Below are 17,613 nucleotides of genomic sequence, written 5' to 3'. Positions count from 1 at the left end.
TTTCACCATTATGCCATACTCTTAATATCCATTCCCATGCCTGCTTTCTAGATTTCTGTTTATATAAATTAGAGAACTCAAGCAGTTCTTTTTGTGTATAGCACCTCTCCTCATGGGTCACACTCTCAACCTCACCTCTAGCAGGCTGCCAGGACTTTAGTCTATGTTTAGTTCTAGAAGAAAACAGAGGTGTTGGGGATGAGTGCTGAGGAAAATCAACATCATCTTGCCTGGCAACTTGCTCAGGGAAGGCCATCACTGTTGCCTCAGACACCACAGTGTTTATCTCCTCAAAAAAAGGTAGAAAGGCTGATGGCAGGATGGGTAGGGGAGGGGATGTCACCACTACTGGGGACAGGGAAGATGTTTCTTCTGTTGAAAAAGGTTCATTAGAGTTTACAAACCCAGATTCATCAGCATCCTCCCACACATCCAAATTCCAAGTTGCAGGGTCCTACTATTTTCCAATCAATGCCCTCACTTTAACAATAGATACTTGGTGAGGCTGTGCGTGCACGTTTCATCACAGATCAGCCACTACCATGGTAAGAGCTTGTGTCTGTTTTTACAAAATTTCAGCTTTTTTTCTGCAAGAGATGAGACTCTCACTCAAGGCAATCCTAGCATATTTGAGGTTCAGAGTCTGCTTCTGAAGCCTGGAGACAGAATTTCTGAGTTCATAATTTTCTTTCATCACTTTTCCACTGAACTTAGGAGCAACCAACCAGCTTCATTACATTCCTTAGTTCTCCACATATGGCCAAAAGTATTATGTATAAAGTCACTAAACTCTTCGCCTCTCACAATCAGTGAATTAGGAGTGTCAAAAGCATTTGTTTTGCATACCTCTCTAAACAGCTGATACCAAGAACTATCCATGTTCTCCATACTATTAGAATTAGAATCCTTAGTATCTTTCAGTCTAATTATATTAAGAGCTAACTCCAAAAAAACCCAAAACAAATTAAAGAATTCCATTCTTAATATTCCGTTCCTCTAGGACCACTCCTGGTACCAAAATCTGTATCAGTCAGGGTTTTCCAGACAGAGAGAGACTACTAGGAGATATATATACATATATATACATATATGTATATATGTATATATGTATAAAGGGGAGTATATAGGCTGGGAGTTTACGGGCTCACGCCTGTGATCTCAACCCTTTGGGGGACAGAGGTGGGTCAATCACCTGAGGTCAGGAGTTTGAGACCAGCCTGGCCAACATGGTGAAACCTGTTTCTACTAAAAATAGAAAAATTAGCTGGGCATGGTAGCAGGCACCTGTAATCTCAGCAACTCGGGAGGCTGAGGCATGAGAATCACTTGAACCCAGGGAGTGGAGGTTGCAGTGAGCCAAGATCACATCATTACACTCCAGCCAGGGGAAGAGAAACTCTGTCTCATATATATATATATATATGACACACATGTATATATGATATATATGTAAGACATATATATGGCATATATATACGTCATATATATATGTCTTATATGCATGAGAGTCATATATATGTCTCCCATATACGTCCTATATATCTATGTCTCCTATAGATATATATGTCAAAAACATATGAGTCAATGGAATTTTTTTATACCAACACAGTATTAGCTTAAAATGTTAAATTTATTTAATGTAATTCATCATACCACACAGTATGTATGCCAGTATGATAATATGTATGTAAATTGAAAAAAGGAAATTGGTTTTTATTTATAGATGAGAAAATAGTGTATGCAGAAAATCACATGCAATCTACAAGAATGCTACTAATACTAATAAGTGGTTTTAGCAGTATTTCAGGATATAAAGTCAATATACGCAAAATTATTTCTATTTCTTCATGCAAGCAAAGAAAAATTATAAATAAAAATTATGAAAATTATCGCTTTCAATAGCATCCAAAATAATGAAATAATTAGGTGCAAATCTGGGAGAAGTTGTGCAAAATATAGTCAAAATAGTTTTAATTGGGGAACACATTTTTTTCAGAATATTTTCTTAGTATTTTTTCATGTATTAAAAAGAAACATTAATTGAAATGATAATCAAACTAAATTATAATCATCAATCTAGTTCTATTTTACAGTTTCTAAATCACTTGTTCTAAATTTAGATCTATACACTAAAATTTAAAAACATTTTTTCCTTAAGCATTTTTTGTATACTCTAGTTAAATCTTGAAATTAGAAGATCATGTCCTTTGTAGGGACATGAATGGAACTGGAGGCCATTAACCTCAGCAAACTAACACTAGGACAGAAAACTAAATACTACATGTTCTCACCTATAATTGAGAGCTAAAATGATGAGAACACATAAACACATAGAGGGAAACAACATATACTGTGGACTTCTGAAAAGTGGAGGGTGAGAGGGGGAGGAGGATCAGTAAAAATAGCTAATGGGTAGTAGGCTTAATAACTGGGTGTCAAAATTATCTGTACAACAAATCCCCAAGACATAAGTTTATCCGACAAACCTGAACTTGTACCCCTGAAATTAAAATAAAAGTTTAAAAAGTCCATATAATAAAAAAAGAATGTTTACCTCTTATTATATTTTCCATGTTTCACAATTTTACTTCTATAAAAAATCTTTTACTTTTACCTAATAAAAAGTTTTAAATGTAGTTCTATAACACCACCTTTAACTGATCCCAAACTATAATTCCTTAGAAAACACTCTAATTTAAAAACATAAATTGAATTTAATGGTAACATTGTTAATAATTCAATTTAAATGAAAATGTGTTGGCAGGGAAATAATGCGTGAACAATATCATAGATATATACCAATTTCCTATTGTTAGGGCAGCTATTTAAATAAAAATAGGGACCATGAAACTTAAGTATAAAGGGTGTTAAATGAGCTTAATTTCAGAAAGAGCAAAATGCTTTTTGAAATTACACTGTTATGTTTTGAAAAGGGTAAATGAGCCATTTCTAAATGGTTCTTAGAAAATATATTAGAAGAATTTTCACAAATAATAGAGAAGAGTACTTAAATAAGTAAGGGAAAATTAATTTACCAAGTGCTGTGTGATACAGGAAAGTAGGTGGCAGGTAATAATTTTGGCTATTAACAATAAACTACTAGGTTAATTCCTCATTCAATTTCAGAGTTGTCTCATTAATATCTTAATTAAATACATAATGAAATTTGATGAGGCATGATCAGTTTTTGCAGCAAGATGTTTTTATGCACAATTTGAAAGACCAAGAAAGAAATGTTCATAAGATCTAATAAAAATATGAGATCTTCTGGAAATTTGCCAATCAATTCTGGCCACATGAACAGCCATATTGGTTCTTTTCCTTACACTTGCTTTTTGATTATTTGAGATATAGTAATTTCAGCATACTATTTAAATATGTTACTGCCTTACAGTAAGTTAGAGGACACAGAATTTAGAATCTGACAAATTTGAATTACCATTTTGATCATGCCAATTATTGTTGAAGCTTGGGCAAGTTATAGACAATCTTTAATCTTTTTGTTCTCAGTATTTGATATTAACAGTATTTTTTTATAGAAAAAATAGTTTGAATTTTAGTAAAGATAATTTTGTTTTATTTTATTGATTATGCTTTACTGATGTATCTAAAAACTCAACACCAACCCCAACGTCACCTAGATTTTCTCCCATGTTTTCTTCCAGCCATTACATAGCTTTACATTTTACATGTAAGACTATGATCCATTTTGAGTTTCAGTTCAATTGTTTCAGCAACACTTTTGGTAAGAATATCCTTTCTCCATTGAATTTCCCTTTTGCCTTTATCCAAGATTAAGTGACCAAATTTATGTGAGTTGGTTTCTGGGGTTTCCATTCTGTTCCATTGGTTTTCCTTCTATTTGGCTGCCATTATCACACTGTCTTGATTATAGTAGCTTTACAGTAAACCTTGAAATTGAGTATTTCTTCCAATTTGCTTTTCTTTTTTCTTTTTTTTTTTTTTTTTTTTTGGTGGGGGAAGGTACTTAATCTCACACTGTTATCCAGGCTAGTGTGTAACTTCACGATCTTGGCCCTCTGCAACCACCCTTTCTCAGATTGAAGCAATTCTCCTGCCTCTGCCTTTTGAGTAGCTGGGATTACAGGTGTGCACCACTATGCTGGGCTATTTTTTGGGGGGGATTTTTAAAAGAGATGAGGTTTCACTTTATTGGACAGGTTGTACTTGAACTCCTGACCTCAAATGATCAGCCTTTCTTGGCCTCTGTAAGTGCTGATATTACAAACATAAACCTGCCCCAGTTTGCTTTTTTTCCTCAGTATTGTGCTGGCTATGTATTTTGCCTTTTCATGTGAACTATAGAACAATTTTATCAATATCTGCAAAATAACTCCCAGCAATTTTATTGAAATTTTAGTTAAATTTGGGAATAATTTACATCTTAATTTTCCAATATATTAGTATAGACTATCTCTCTATTTATAATTTATTTATTTCATCGGTGGTTTGTAGCTTTCTTTAAATAGATCTTATGTTTTTAATCTTTAATATATTTATTTTTGGTGATATTTTAAAATAAAGTTTAAAATTTCAAATTCCAGTAATTCACTGCATATGTTTAAAAAAAGCAATTGAGTTTTTTTAAATAATCTTTTATCATGTGTCCTTGCTTAGTGGTTTCAGCAGGCTTTTGGATCTTCTCTAGGATTTTCTTCAAAGTCTATCATATCATCTGCAAATAAGGACTGTTTTCTTTTTTTCCTTCCAATCTGTATACATTTGATAGTTTTTTGTTTTTTGCATTTTTATGTATAAATTTCTGTATAATATTAAGTAGAAGTAGTGACAGAAGACTAAATTGCTTAGTTAATAATCTCAAGAGGAAAGCACCTAGTTTCTTACCTCTGTTTGATTTTTAATGTAGGTTTTTGTAAATGATCTTTCTCAATTTCAGGATGATGCACTCTATTTGTGGTTTGTTGATACTACGTGTGGTTTGTGGTGCTATCTGTAGTTTCCCACAGTGTTTTCATGGATGTGTTTTGGATTTTGTTAAAATGTTTTTTTGAGCATATGAAATAATTATATACATATATATATATATATATGTGTGTATATATATATATATATATATATATACACACACATATGTATGTATATATTCTTGTTTTGCCTGTTGATATTGAGAATTTCATTAATTGGCTTTCTTAATTTGAACTAGTTTTGCATACCTGGAGTAAATGCCACTTGAGCATTGTACACAACTATTTTTACACATTAATTAGTTGTATTTGCTAATATTTTGTTAGCAATTTGTATCTATGTTAATAGGGGTAATGAGTAGTTAGTTGTTCTCTATTGTAATGTCTTTACGTGATTTTATTATTAGGTTAATGTTGGCATCAGAGAATTAGTTATGGAATGCTCTCTCTTCTTGCATATTCTGGAAAATATTGTAGAGGATTAATGTCAGTTTTTTCCATAAAATTTAGTAGGGTTTAGCAGTAAAACCATCTGGACTTGATGCTTCCTTTTATGCATGATTATTTTATAATAAATATATTTCATAATAAATATTTTATAATAAAAATGAATTTTTATTATTTTATTATCATCAATGTTTTTGATAGATACAGAGCCATTCATAAACTCTATTTTTCTAGTGTGGGTTTCGTATCTTTCTAAGAATTAGTCTAGTAAATCCAAGTTATCGATTTTGAGGCACAGAGTTCATTGTATTGTTCTTTACTATTTTTTAATATTCATAAGATTGACGGGCATAACCAGTGTTTTTTCCCAGGTTATCCTGGTTGGAGTTTTATCAATTTTATTGATCTTGTCTTAGAACCAGCTGTATGTATTGTTAATTTTCTTTATGATTTCTGCTCTAATTTTCTCCTGATTTATGTTAATTTAAATAACGGTTATTTCTCTAATTCTCTCGAGATGGAAGTTTAAGTTATTCCAGATGATCTTTTTAAGTCTGAAAAGTTCTGAAATTCTCCAACACAATTAATCAACAAATTTTATATGAGGAACTGTGTACTAGTACATTAACTATTATTAAGAAAAAAACAATTATTTTCTTGAGTTTATTCTTTTTTTGACAGTTGTATGCAGTAGTGTCCTTCTACTTTGGTTTATTACTTATTTTGGTGAGCCTTTATTAACTTAATTCAGAAAATATTTTGTTAATATTTCTTCAAGAGTGCACAACTCTCCCTTTCTCTCATTCAATTTATCTTTCTTCTCTAGTTCTAGTTCTCACTTGTCAAATATTACTGCTTCTGGGAAGATCTTCCATATCTCATTTTTTCCTTTTAGGTTTGAATTTTGTGCCAAAGTAATATTAATTGATTTAACATTACAGCTAACGAAATTGCTGCACTTAATCAGGTACCTATGAAATCTACTGAGTTTGGAATTTCAATTATGTTTTATCATTCCAGATCTCTGTTTCTATTTTGCACTGATCAGCTTGAACATTATGTAAATAAAACAATTTTATCCTTCTTATAGTTTTAGCTCTATTAACTTTAAACTTTATGATCTATCATCTATGTTTAGGTACTCAATTTTTTAAAAAAACAGGAAGTTTATTTCAAAAATAAGATATTTGATCACATGGGATGCCATCAAATGGGACAAAAAAAAAAAAGAGACTGGAAAGGAAAACTAATCCAGGATTTATTTTCTTCATACTAATTTATATCTAATTATAGACAGACTGTCTTACATGTCTGTCCAAGAGAAATTATAAAATTGTTCTTGGTTTTATCATGATAAGTGAAAATATTAAAATTATTCGATTGAACAAGCTATGCAAGGTTTTTTCTTTTTGTTGTTGTCATTGTTGCTAAAATAGTGAGAAAAAAGTAACTTACTAGAATATAAAAAGAAGAGTTTAATCAGTATGCCACTAATGTACAAAGGGGACATTGCTGCAGAACCAATGTTTTTCCCTCTCTCATCTCCACTTGATATTAGTCAAAACATAGCACTGTCCATTCAATTAAAAAATTATATAATATGCTGTGTACACATACCAGTTCTATTTATTTATTTATTTAGAGACAGAGTCTTTTTCTGTCACCCAGGCTGGAGTGCAGTGGTATGATCTTGGCACACTGCAACCTCTGCCCCATTGGTTCAAGCAATTCTCCTGCCTCAGCCTTTCTAGTAGCTGGGATTAAAGTCATGCATTATCTCATCCAGCTAATTTTGGTATTTTTGTTAGAGACAGGGTTTTGCCATGTTGGTCAGGCTGGTCTCAAACTCCTGACCTCAAGTGACCTTCGTGCCTTGGTCTATATAACAGTTCTTTCACACACAATTAAGGAATGGACTCAGCGTGCTGGCTCATCCTTGTAAACCCATCACTTTGGGAGGGTGAGGCAGGAGCTTTGAGCTCAGGAGCTTGAGATCAGCCTGGTCAACACAGTGAGATCTCATCTCTACAAAATAATCGTGTAAAAGAGCTGGGCATGGTGACACTTGCCTGTAGCCCCAGCTACTCTGTTGGCTGAGTTGGAAGGATTGCTTGAGTCTGGGAGGTCAAGGCTGCAAAAACCATGATCACATCACTGCAGTCCAGCTTGGTTGACAGAGTAAGACCCTGTCAAAAAAAAAAAAAAAAATGTGCATAGTAGTAGTCAGGATGTGATGGAACCCAATTGCAGTCTTCTAATTGAGAACGTAATCTTGGTCTGTTAAGGGCAGAGTTCTGGAGTGAAGAAGCAGCTTCCCTTGCTGCTTTCCTTTTTCATAGATCTCTCCCGTCTACTCCTAGAATACATCAGATGTATCTTCATCTCCCATTTCCAAATGTAGAGATGTGTCAGTTTCATTGATTGGCTCCCTGTTCATACTGGAATCCGATTTGCCTCATTGACAAGCCCTGTCATTCACAATAGACTTTCATTAGTTTACTAAGTGGTGTATGCCTCTTCATCTTCATCTTAAACTGCACTGCAGAACCATCCTTCTCTGCCACACTCACCCTCAAATTAATATCATTATTGTTCTTGGTCTTCACTCTTTCCTTGTGTTTTTCATGGGCTGTGGCCCCAGAGACTCCTTGGCTGCCACTTCACAAAAGACGTAACAAGACTACACAAACAAGCATTCAAGAACCACCAGGAGCCTAGAACTGTATATATTTTTTTTGCTTTTGCTTCTTTTTCCCTATGTTGGTAATCATTAAATTAATGGTGATTCTGGTTTATGTCATAAAAGTAATCAAGACTTTATATTTCCTCATTATAGATACTGCTTATATTGGTCATAGTCTCCTTCTAATAATTATGCAGGACAGTATATATTTTAGGGGGAATTATTAGTGCTTTATCTTCTTATAAAGGGCACCATGCCTATCTGATTTTTCTCCAGCACTGACTTATACAGGTAGTAGGCAAAGTCCCTACTGATAGTAAGTATTATAGATAAGGAATGTATGGAAGATGCACAGTCTATGTGATCATAATAAATTTTCTATAAGTTTTGTCCTCTGGTGTTATCTCTGAAGATTTACCACATCACCTCGAATGATGAATGCATTCATCAATTAATAAGATTTAAATGATTTGAGATTAGAGTGTGGGACTGTATAACCATTAGTTATACCTGTAAAAGGAAAATGATAGGGATTAATTACCCATAACAGATTAAATATAAGCAAGCTTAGTGCTTAAGAAGCACAGCTGAAAAAATATTTGAATAACAAGGATATAAACATGTGATGGCTTATATTTGTTCTTGAACACTGGAAGAATAGAATTAATGGCAAATTTAAAATATGGTTGCATTAAAAATAATACATGAGAGGAATCAAATATGTTTTAAGATTCTACGTGTGTTTGAAATCTTTTCATAAAAACATACTTTTCAGTGCAGAGAAACAAGCTGATAATTCCAAATTGAACATGTGCTGTTTAAAGGCAGAGCAAATACTTTAAAATATTTCTACAGCAGAAACCAAAAAAAAAAAGGTAATCTTAGAAAGCATTATGCAAACCTCTACATTTCATTTATGCATCTATATGAGCAAGCAGTATCAAGTGCTTGCCATGTTTTAAGCATATGGTATTGAATTAAGAACAAAAGTTTAAGGCTGTATCTTTGCCCTTTAAAATATTACAGTGCTGTGTTTGGCACAGGCAAAAAATCAATATTTAAAGCACAGTATACAATTTGTCATAATAAAGATAAACATAAAGAGTTATGAGATTACAAAGGTAGATCAAATAGGAGGGACATCTAACAAATCATGATGATTAGGTAGAGAATACAAATTTCTCAGAACACATGCTACTTGACATAAATCTAGAGAGAAAAAGGAGCTTCACAAGCACTATTAATATAGGATGTCCTCAGAAGGAAAGAGGTAGATTTCAGGAAAAAACAAATAATTATTGAACAACATTCAGGAAGACATACATATTTGAGATAATATATGTACATTTCAGACAATTAACACTTCTAAAATGATCTACCCTTATACACAATTTAGAATATAAGGGTCTTTAAAAATTAGCAAATCCTAAAATTTTAGAAATATAAGGCCTAAGTTAGCATGATGACTGCAAGTGAAGTACATTGAAAATTATCCATTAACTTTGGGAAAACCAGGTTCTATCATTTCCTCCAATAAAGTCAGTTTGTTAAAGCATACTTTTGTGCCATGTAAAGCTGTTGTCTCTACATAAAGAACCATTTTGTTTGAAATTATTTATTTTTGTTTGGGTTTTTTTATTTGACAGAGTTTAAGACATCTTTCCAATTCCATGTTATTAAGGAGTCAGATTTGAGTGCTTCAGATAAAACATTCTTCTAAATTTATGGGAAACCTAGATATACAATATTGTAAGGGATGGCATATAGGATACAATTAAACGGACTGTGAAAAAGATAATGAGGTTTCTTATGTGAAGTACATTGAGAAGTTTTTATTCTCCTTAATCTTCTATTAATTTTTAATTTAAATTTTTTTCTTGTTATGGTTATATACTAGTTGTGCTTATTTATAGGGAACATGATATTTTGATACAAGCATACAATGTGTAATGATTAAGTCAAAATAATTGGAATATCCATCACCTTAATCACTTAATATTTCTTTGTGTTGGGAAGATCCAGTCTACTCTTCTAGTTATTTTAAAGTACATAATAAATTATTTTTAACTTTGTCACCCCTTATGCTACAAAAAATAGATCTTATTCCTTCTATGTAGTGGTATTTTTTGTACTCATTAACAAAATAATCTTTATCCCCTGCTCCACTACGCTTTCCAGCATGTGGTAACCACCATTATATCTTCTGTCTCAATGAGATCAACATTTTGTTTCCCTACATATGAATGAGGACATGCCATATGTGTTTTTTTCTGCCTGACTTATTTCAATTATGATGTCTTCCAGCTCCACCCATGTTGTATGTACCTGAAAATATTTTATTGTTTTGGATGGCTGAATAATATTTAATTGTTTATAGGTACTACATTTTTAAATCCATTAATCTGTTGATGGACAATTACATTGATTCTACATCTTGGCTATTGTTAATATGTTGGAATGAACAAAGAAGTGCAGCTATCCCTTCAATATGCTAATTTGCTTTCTTTTGGGTATATACGCAGAATTGGATTGCTGGACCATATGGTTATTCCATTTTTAGTTTTTTGAGGTACCTCCATACTGCTTTTCTTCTTCTTTAAGTCCCAGGGTACAAATGATATTTTCTTCTTTAAGTTCCAGGGTACATATGATATTGGCTCTGGATTTGGGCAGGTTTGTTACATAGGTAAACATGTATCATACTGGTTTGGTCCACCTATCAGCCCATCACCTAAGTATTAAGCCCCACATGCATTAACTATTTTTCCTGGTGCTCTCCATCCCCTCCCCACCACCCTCCAACAGACTCAAGTGTGTGTTGCTACCCTCCCTGTGTCCAGTTCTTCTCATTGTTCATGTCTCACTTATGAGTGAGAACATGTGGTATTTGGTTTTTTGTTCTGCATTCATTTGTTGAGGATAATGGCTTCCAGCTCCATCAATACATGATCTCATTCTGCTTTATGCCTGAATTGCATTCCATGACATATATGTAACACATTTTCTTTATCCAGTCTATAACTGATGGTCTTTTGGGTTGATTCCATGTCTTTGCTATTGTAAATAGTGCTACAATAAACATACATGTGCACGTATCTTTATAATAGAACAATGTATATTCCTTTGGGTATACCCCCATTAATGAGATTGCTGGGTCAAATGGTATTTCCAGTTCTAGGTCGTTGAGGAATTGCCACGCTATCTTCCACAATGGCTGAACTAATTTACATTTCCACCAACAGTCTAAAAGAGTTCCTATTTCTCTGCAGCCTCACCAGCACCTGTTATTTCTTGACTTTTTAATTATCACCATTCTGGCTGGTGAAAGATTATATCACATTGTGGTTTGGATTGCATTTCTCTAATGATCAGCGAAGGTGAGTTTTTTTCATATGTTTGTTGGCTGCATAAATGTCTTATTTGAGAAGTGCCTGTTCATGCCCAGCAGTTGACCCTTGGTGGCAAGGTTTGAGAGCACTCAAGTTTGAACCTCTGGGATTGCTGATTCTTCTTTTGGTAGTACTGGTTTAAATGTTCCCTTCATGGGCAGGCATCAGGTGAGTTTAGTCTGCTATTCCTCTCTAACAGGACAGCACAGAGTTCAGTGCCTCACAATTTCTGTATTCTTTCTCCCTCAGTGCCCAAGGATGCTCTTCACACTTCTCCATTGCTGCCAGGAGTCAATTCTGTTGTTTGTTTCCCGGTTTTTTTTTTTTTCTTTCCTTTTTCATTCTTTCTGTCTTCAAAACTGTAAGTCATTTTAATTCAAGTCATTTTATAACTATTAAAGACCGGAATTTTTAACAGTTAAGGACGTTGACTCTGCAACTTATGTCAAGAAATGTCAAACTACTTTTAACAGAGATTTTTTCATATCAAATTGATAAAAATAAGATTATCATTTTAGTAGTTAATTAAAATTTAATTCAATATTTTTATTTTATAAACTTGATACTATAATCAGAAACATAGAATTGCAATGTAATCGTTCTGCTCATATTGCACACTTGTACTCATGTGTTGTACATGTGTATGAGAACAAAGTGTTGTGATAGTCAAAGCAGTGTAGATCAAAATGAGGAATGATTATTTTATTAACTTACGTTTGAGACAATAAACTGTAACCAATCTCTGACGTAGCAGGATGCACATAATGAATATTAATTAATTTTTCATTATATATTTCCCTTTTCAATTACTTTATTTATAGGTAGAGAGACAGAGAGAATGATAGGGATAGACATAAAAAATATACAGTAGCACTTGCTTCATATCTCTTCTTACTGAATGATATTTCTCAAACTAATTATTCCAGACCCTTGGCTCATTGTAAATTTACTTTAAGATAGTAAGCTTATTTTAATATTTGTTAAAACTTGGTGAAAATCTTAAACAATATATACAACATACACCAAATACATAATCATCTTGTAACTATTTCTACACAATTTCACCATCTAATTTTCTTTATACAATCACTTTGATATCATATAGTACTATTTTAATTACCATTAGCTATTAAGGACAAAAAAAAAATAAAAAGAAACTGGGGAGTCAAGGATTTATGTCATGTTTGGGTTGACAGGTCTGCTTTGAAGTGCACAGAAGCTCTGTGTCATCACAGTACTGTTCCCATGAAAATTACAGAGTTAATCAAACTCTCCATTGCAAGAGTGTGGGGGTGAAACTGGGTAGGAACTGTATGTACCTACGTTGGGGTTGGTGAAGTTTGGCTAGGTGGCATGTGGTCTACATTATTCCATGATATAGAAGACTGTCAGAATATTGAGGCTGGGGATTTTCTGGTCAAGGTCACTGAACAAATCAAGCAAATGTAATACTGATAATGGACAGGAAAATGCTGGATAGAAGAGAGCTGTTCCCAGACAAAGACCCAATCCTCAAGCCTGGATACCTGTGGCCCTAAATGAGAATGGACATTCCTGTTTTTGTGCAGGAAAAGTTGCCTTTAGGCCTGCCACACCCCCTATCCTGCACCCATATAAACCCGGAACCCCAAGCTCCAGGAACAGATCAGCAAGTGAGCAGGCCAGCTGACAGCAGAATAACATGGCAGAAAAAACAAGAGGAGGAACATCTGAATGCCAAGAAAAGTTAGGCTGGAGGCAATCAGAGGGGAATCTGGCCACTTGGCAGTATGATTTCAGGAGGGCGCTGCCTTCCCATTTCATCCTGCAATTCTGGTTCCCCATCTTACCTAAAGCCATCTCCACCACTCAATAAAACATTGCGTTCATCCTTCGAGGCCATGTGTGATCCAATTTTGGAGGAATGCTGGGCAAGAGCTCTGGTTACAACAAACTGTCATACTGGCCCTCCCCCCTCACTAAAAAGCAGATCCATTGAGCTATTAACACTCAAGCCAACTGCAGAAAGCAAAATTGAAAGAGTTTTGTTAACACTGGGGTTGCAGGCAACTACCCCTAGACACTACCGCAGAAGCAGAGCCCAAAGCACTTACCCCAGCCTCTGCACCTGCCCATCCAGGTGTTCCCCCTCCCTCAAGGGATTTGAGCAGAGGGGCCATCAAACAGATGAAAAACACCCATCACACATCCTGGGAGGAAACTCTCCTATTTCAATACTACTATATTGGTGTCAACTGAAGACTAACCCAAAACTGTAACAATAGCTGTGTTGACACATAGAAGTTTTAGGTATTTAAAATAAAGGTGTTAAAGCATTAAAGGATAGGGTACAGGCTGGGAAGTTCTGTTGTGACTATGACACATCAGTGGCTGCTTTTCTATTCATGATTTACTGACCAAAAGCTCATTAGCAAATTATAATACCAGTAGCATATCTTACAGAAAGAAAAAAAAATAGTAACAGATGACAAATGTCTCCACTGAGAAGGTTAAGAAACAGCAGAAGAAGGAGTCAATCAACTGATAAAATATTTTGCTTATTTCTTGAAATTTCCCCAAGGAAACTGAAATCACTTGGAGGACAGGGAAATAACAGACAGCAATTATACAATCCTCTCTTTTATGATGTTTGAGATGAAATGCAGACCCACATGTTAGATCAAAAGCCATGCTGCAAACTTGAGAGGACACTCAGCCTCCTTCTAATCCCATTTGATTGCTCTTCCTTAAGTGAATCATCCAGAAACAGATGTGATGGGAACAGGAATCTAGAAAGCAGGAGCTGTAGCATAAAAATGCTGGGTTATTTTGCTGAGGAATACAAAAAATGCCTGCTTTTTTATATTCCCAGGTCAGTTCTTAGAGTTATTAATTTCTGGACACTGAGGAATAAAAAGGAATGTTTGTTCTGAATATTAGCTCATAACTTTCTGTAGGGTTTGATGTTAAGCAATAACTAGTAATATAATAGCTATGTCCTTTTTGGAATGGGTAGTGAAGATTGAAGAGAAAAAATTATATGTACAGAAAAGAACCTTCTCTTGCTTTCACCAGCTGTGACAGGGAATACCTCCACAGAAACAGTAAAAATGGCATCATCAACCCTGAACTGACTATGTGATAATCAGAGACCAGATACTCATAAAATATGCCTCTGATCCAAATTATGGTACATTCTGGGATTAAGATATGCCCTCACTTGTGTACTACATTTGAGACTCTCCTATTGAGAGGACAGAAGAGTCTAAGAGATGCCAGGACATATTTATTCAAGAAAGGTTTTTACTGAAAGAAAATCTAGACTTTTCAGAAGAGAGCAAAAAACCAGGGAAGTGATGATATGTATACAAAGAAGAAAGAAAGCAGGAAATGAAGTTACAGTTATTTAAATGGTTACTAAGGCACAGATGAAGAGGAGAGAAATTCATAAAGTTCCTATTAAAAATGACTAGTAAATTATTATATATTCACTGATTAAGAGAAAGAAAACCTGTTTCAGTTCCAGTAGCTACCTCTTCTAAGAAATTCTGTCATAAATTCACTCTATTTTTTCTCAGATCAGATGAATATAAATTCAATCAAGCCACTAGCTAACAGGAACAAGGGATCTATAGTTACAATAAAGCCATGATACATGGTTGTTATTATTAGGTAACATAATAATACATATTTGCAACATCGCTCCCTGTATAATTATAAGCAGAACTACAATTCACTATCAAATATATCTCATTTTAGATGATAAATTATGTTTTATTCTATAGAATTCTTGCGGGTACATGTAGAATTCCTAAATGGAGGTATCAAAACATAGCAGTGGTTTTCCAACTTTAGTGTATCAGAATCACTAGATGTCTTTTTAAAAGATGAAGTACTAGACTTCTATGTCAGAGTTAATAATTCGGGACAACTGTGATAAGGGCAGAGCAATTGCCTTCCAATATCCCAAGTGATGCTGATTCTGTTTGCCTGGAGCTCGGATTTTGAGAACCAATTGCTATAGTGTAGTGTTCCCTCTATTTGAGGCAGTTTAAACCAAGGCTATAACATGATAAAGAATGATAAAGCAGTTTGAGTGCAGAGCATTCTAAACACAATACTCTTGATTGCTCACTACCTTTCCTGAGGGAAAACAGAGGCATTCAAGTTACTTATTGTAAAATTGATGGTTCCTAAAATCTAATCACAGTTTTGCTGTCTATCAGAAACAATTCTTAAATCTCGAGGTAAAACCTAGAAGAAAAATCCTACAGTTATTGATCCACAATATGACTTTTCTGTGTCCAAGTATTTAATTTCTACACCTGTAAACTGTAAAACATTATTTCAAAATGTAACTATACTCAAAGTAATATAATAATTTCATGCTACTGATGAATGTATTGTTTTGAAGCATAATAAAATTGTTCAGTTTATTTTACTTGTATGTGTCCTTTTAAACAAAATGATAATTTCTTTAAGGTAAAAAGGATTGTTTCATTTACATAATTTTTTATAAGACCAAGTATTATTATTTCTGTATAATGTATATTCAATGAATATTACGTACTAGTTAAAATAGTAATTTATAATAGCTATATAAACTATAAAGTGAAACAAATAAAAAAATACTGAGTATTTATTGTGTCAGGCTACATATTTATGTATATTATTTTATTTGCTCATTGTAAGAATTTTTGTATGATATTAACTTATAAATGAACAAATCAAATTTCAAAAAATAAAGTAACTTGAAACAATTCTAAAATCAGTAATTTCTTCATTATTGCTTCCTTACTCAAAAATTCCTCCTTCTAAGTAAACAACAATGTAATACAAATGAGACAACGCAGCTTTAGCATAAAGTGAAATTCTGGAAAAAGACAAAATAACATTATATTTGCAAATATTTTGCTCATTATGGTGCCTCACTGTCCATAGAAAATGATTTTACAAGTCAATTTAAAGCAACTTTATTTTCCTGTAGAGTGAGAGGAAAGGTGGATGGTAATGCATCAAATTTAATTAACTTTTTTATACTTTAAAGAAATGTTTTATGTAATAACCAACCATTTAAGGATAGAAAAAATTAGCACTCACCTAGGATAAAGGAAGATAACCACAAATGTGTAATTATTATCCTTAGAAATCACATCATGTGTTTCATTAATATTTAGGCATCTGCATCAAATATTACTACATATAACTTTTGTTTTAAATATTTCTACCAGATTTCCTTTAATATTTTATTACAGAAAGAGTAAAAAGGAATATTTAAAAAATTAAAGCAAAATAAAAACTTTAATCTAAATTATCTTTATTGGCTTTAGGTAAAAATAGCATTTATTGTCTCAACATTTCATCCTCTCTTTAATCTACCAGAAAGGAAGTTTTTTGGGAGAATGCTTTTGGCAGCAGAGTAAAGACTAATTGACCTAGAACAGTTTATAATTGATACTAGAGGTCAAAAGCATATTTATGATGCTGGAAGAAAAATACGTCTTAGAATTGGTTATATGGAATCAATTTACCATTTTGTCATGAATGTAGAGAGAAAGCTTCATTCTAAAACCCTCACCACTGTTTGTTGTTTCTGTTTTCTGAAAATAGTTTTAAGGAGAAAGATTATTTATTGAACAGATATTGTACTTACCTAGTAAAACCACATGAAAAAATATGGAGACTTAAATTTAAGACATGTATAAACAAAACATATGTAACTTTTAATACAGATACACACCCCACATATTTAGTTTTCTAAACCAACTCTTAATTTAGAGATTATTCATTTTGTAACGTATAAATATGAATTGATAAGGCATGAATTAAATATGGGGATTGCCATGTAAGGTGAAAGGTTGAGTGCTTTAGTTTTTCTGTGCTGTAATGAGAGGGCATGGGAGTTGCATGTTTAGTTTGGTTTTTACATGCTAGGGTGAAACAAGGTTCATTTGCATAATGTCTTTCTATAGTCGTGTACTTTTGTTCTTCCCTGGAGCAAAGGAAAAACAGATGGATGTCTTTTCCTAAATATTCTCACTCTTCAACTAGCTTTTTAGCAGGTTTATTTTGTTATTTACACACCATTTTTTAGATATCCTGAAGATAAAAGAAAATTAGTTAATGACTTTGACTAAAGCCCCCAGGAGGCTTTCTCAAAAAAAATAAA

General features: G+C 33.3%; 1 pseudogene; it reads right to left on the bottom strand.

Moving 5' to 3' along the window:
- Nucleotides 1-7,647: 7,647 nt before the first annotated feature.
- LOC108282753 lies at nucleotides 7,648-8,051 on the bottom strand (annotated as a pseudogene).
- Nucleotides 8,052-17,613: the final 9,562 nt, after the last annotated feature.

This window comes from Cebus imitator, unplaced genomic scaffold (assembly GCF_001604975.1).
Source record: "Cebus imitator isolate Cc_AM_T3 unplaced genomic scaffold, Cebus_imitator-1.0 Scaffold250, whole genome shotgun sequence".
NCBI lineage: Eukaryota > Metazoa > Chordata > Mammalia > Primates > Cebidae > Cebus > Cebus imitator.
The sequence above is the reverse complement of the archived record's forward strand: the minus strand, read 5'-3'. Positions and strand labels throughout refer to the sequence as shown.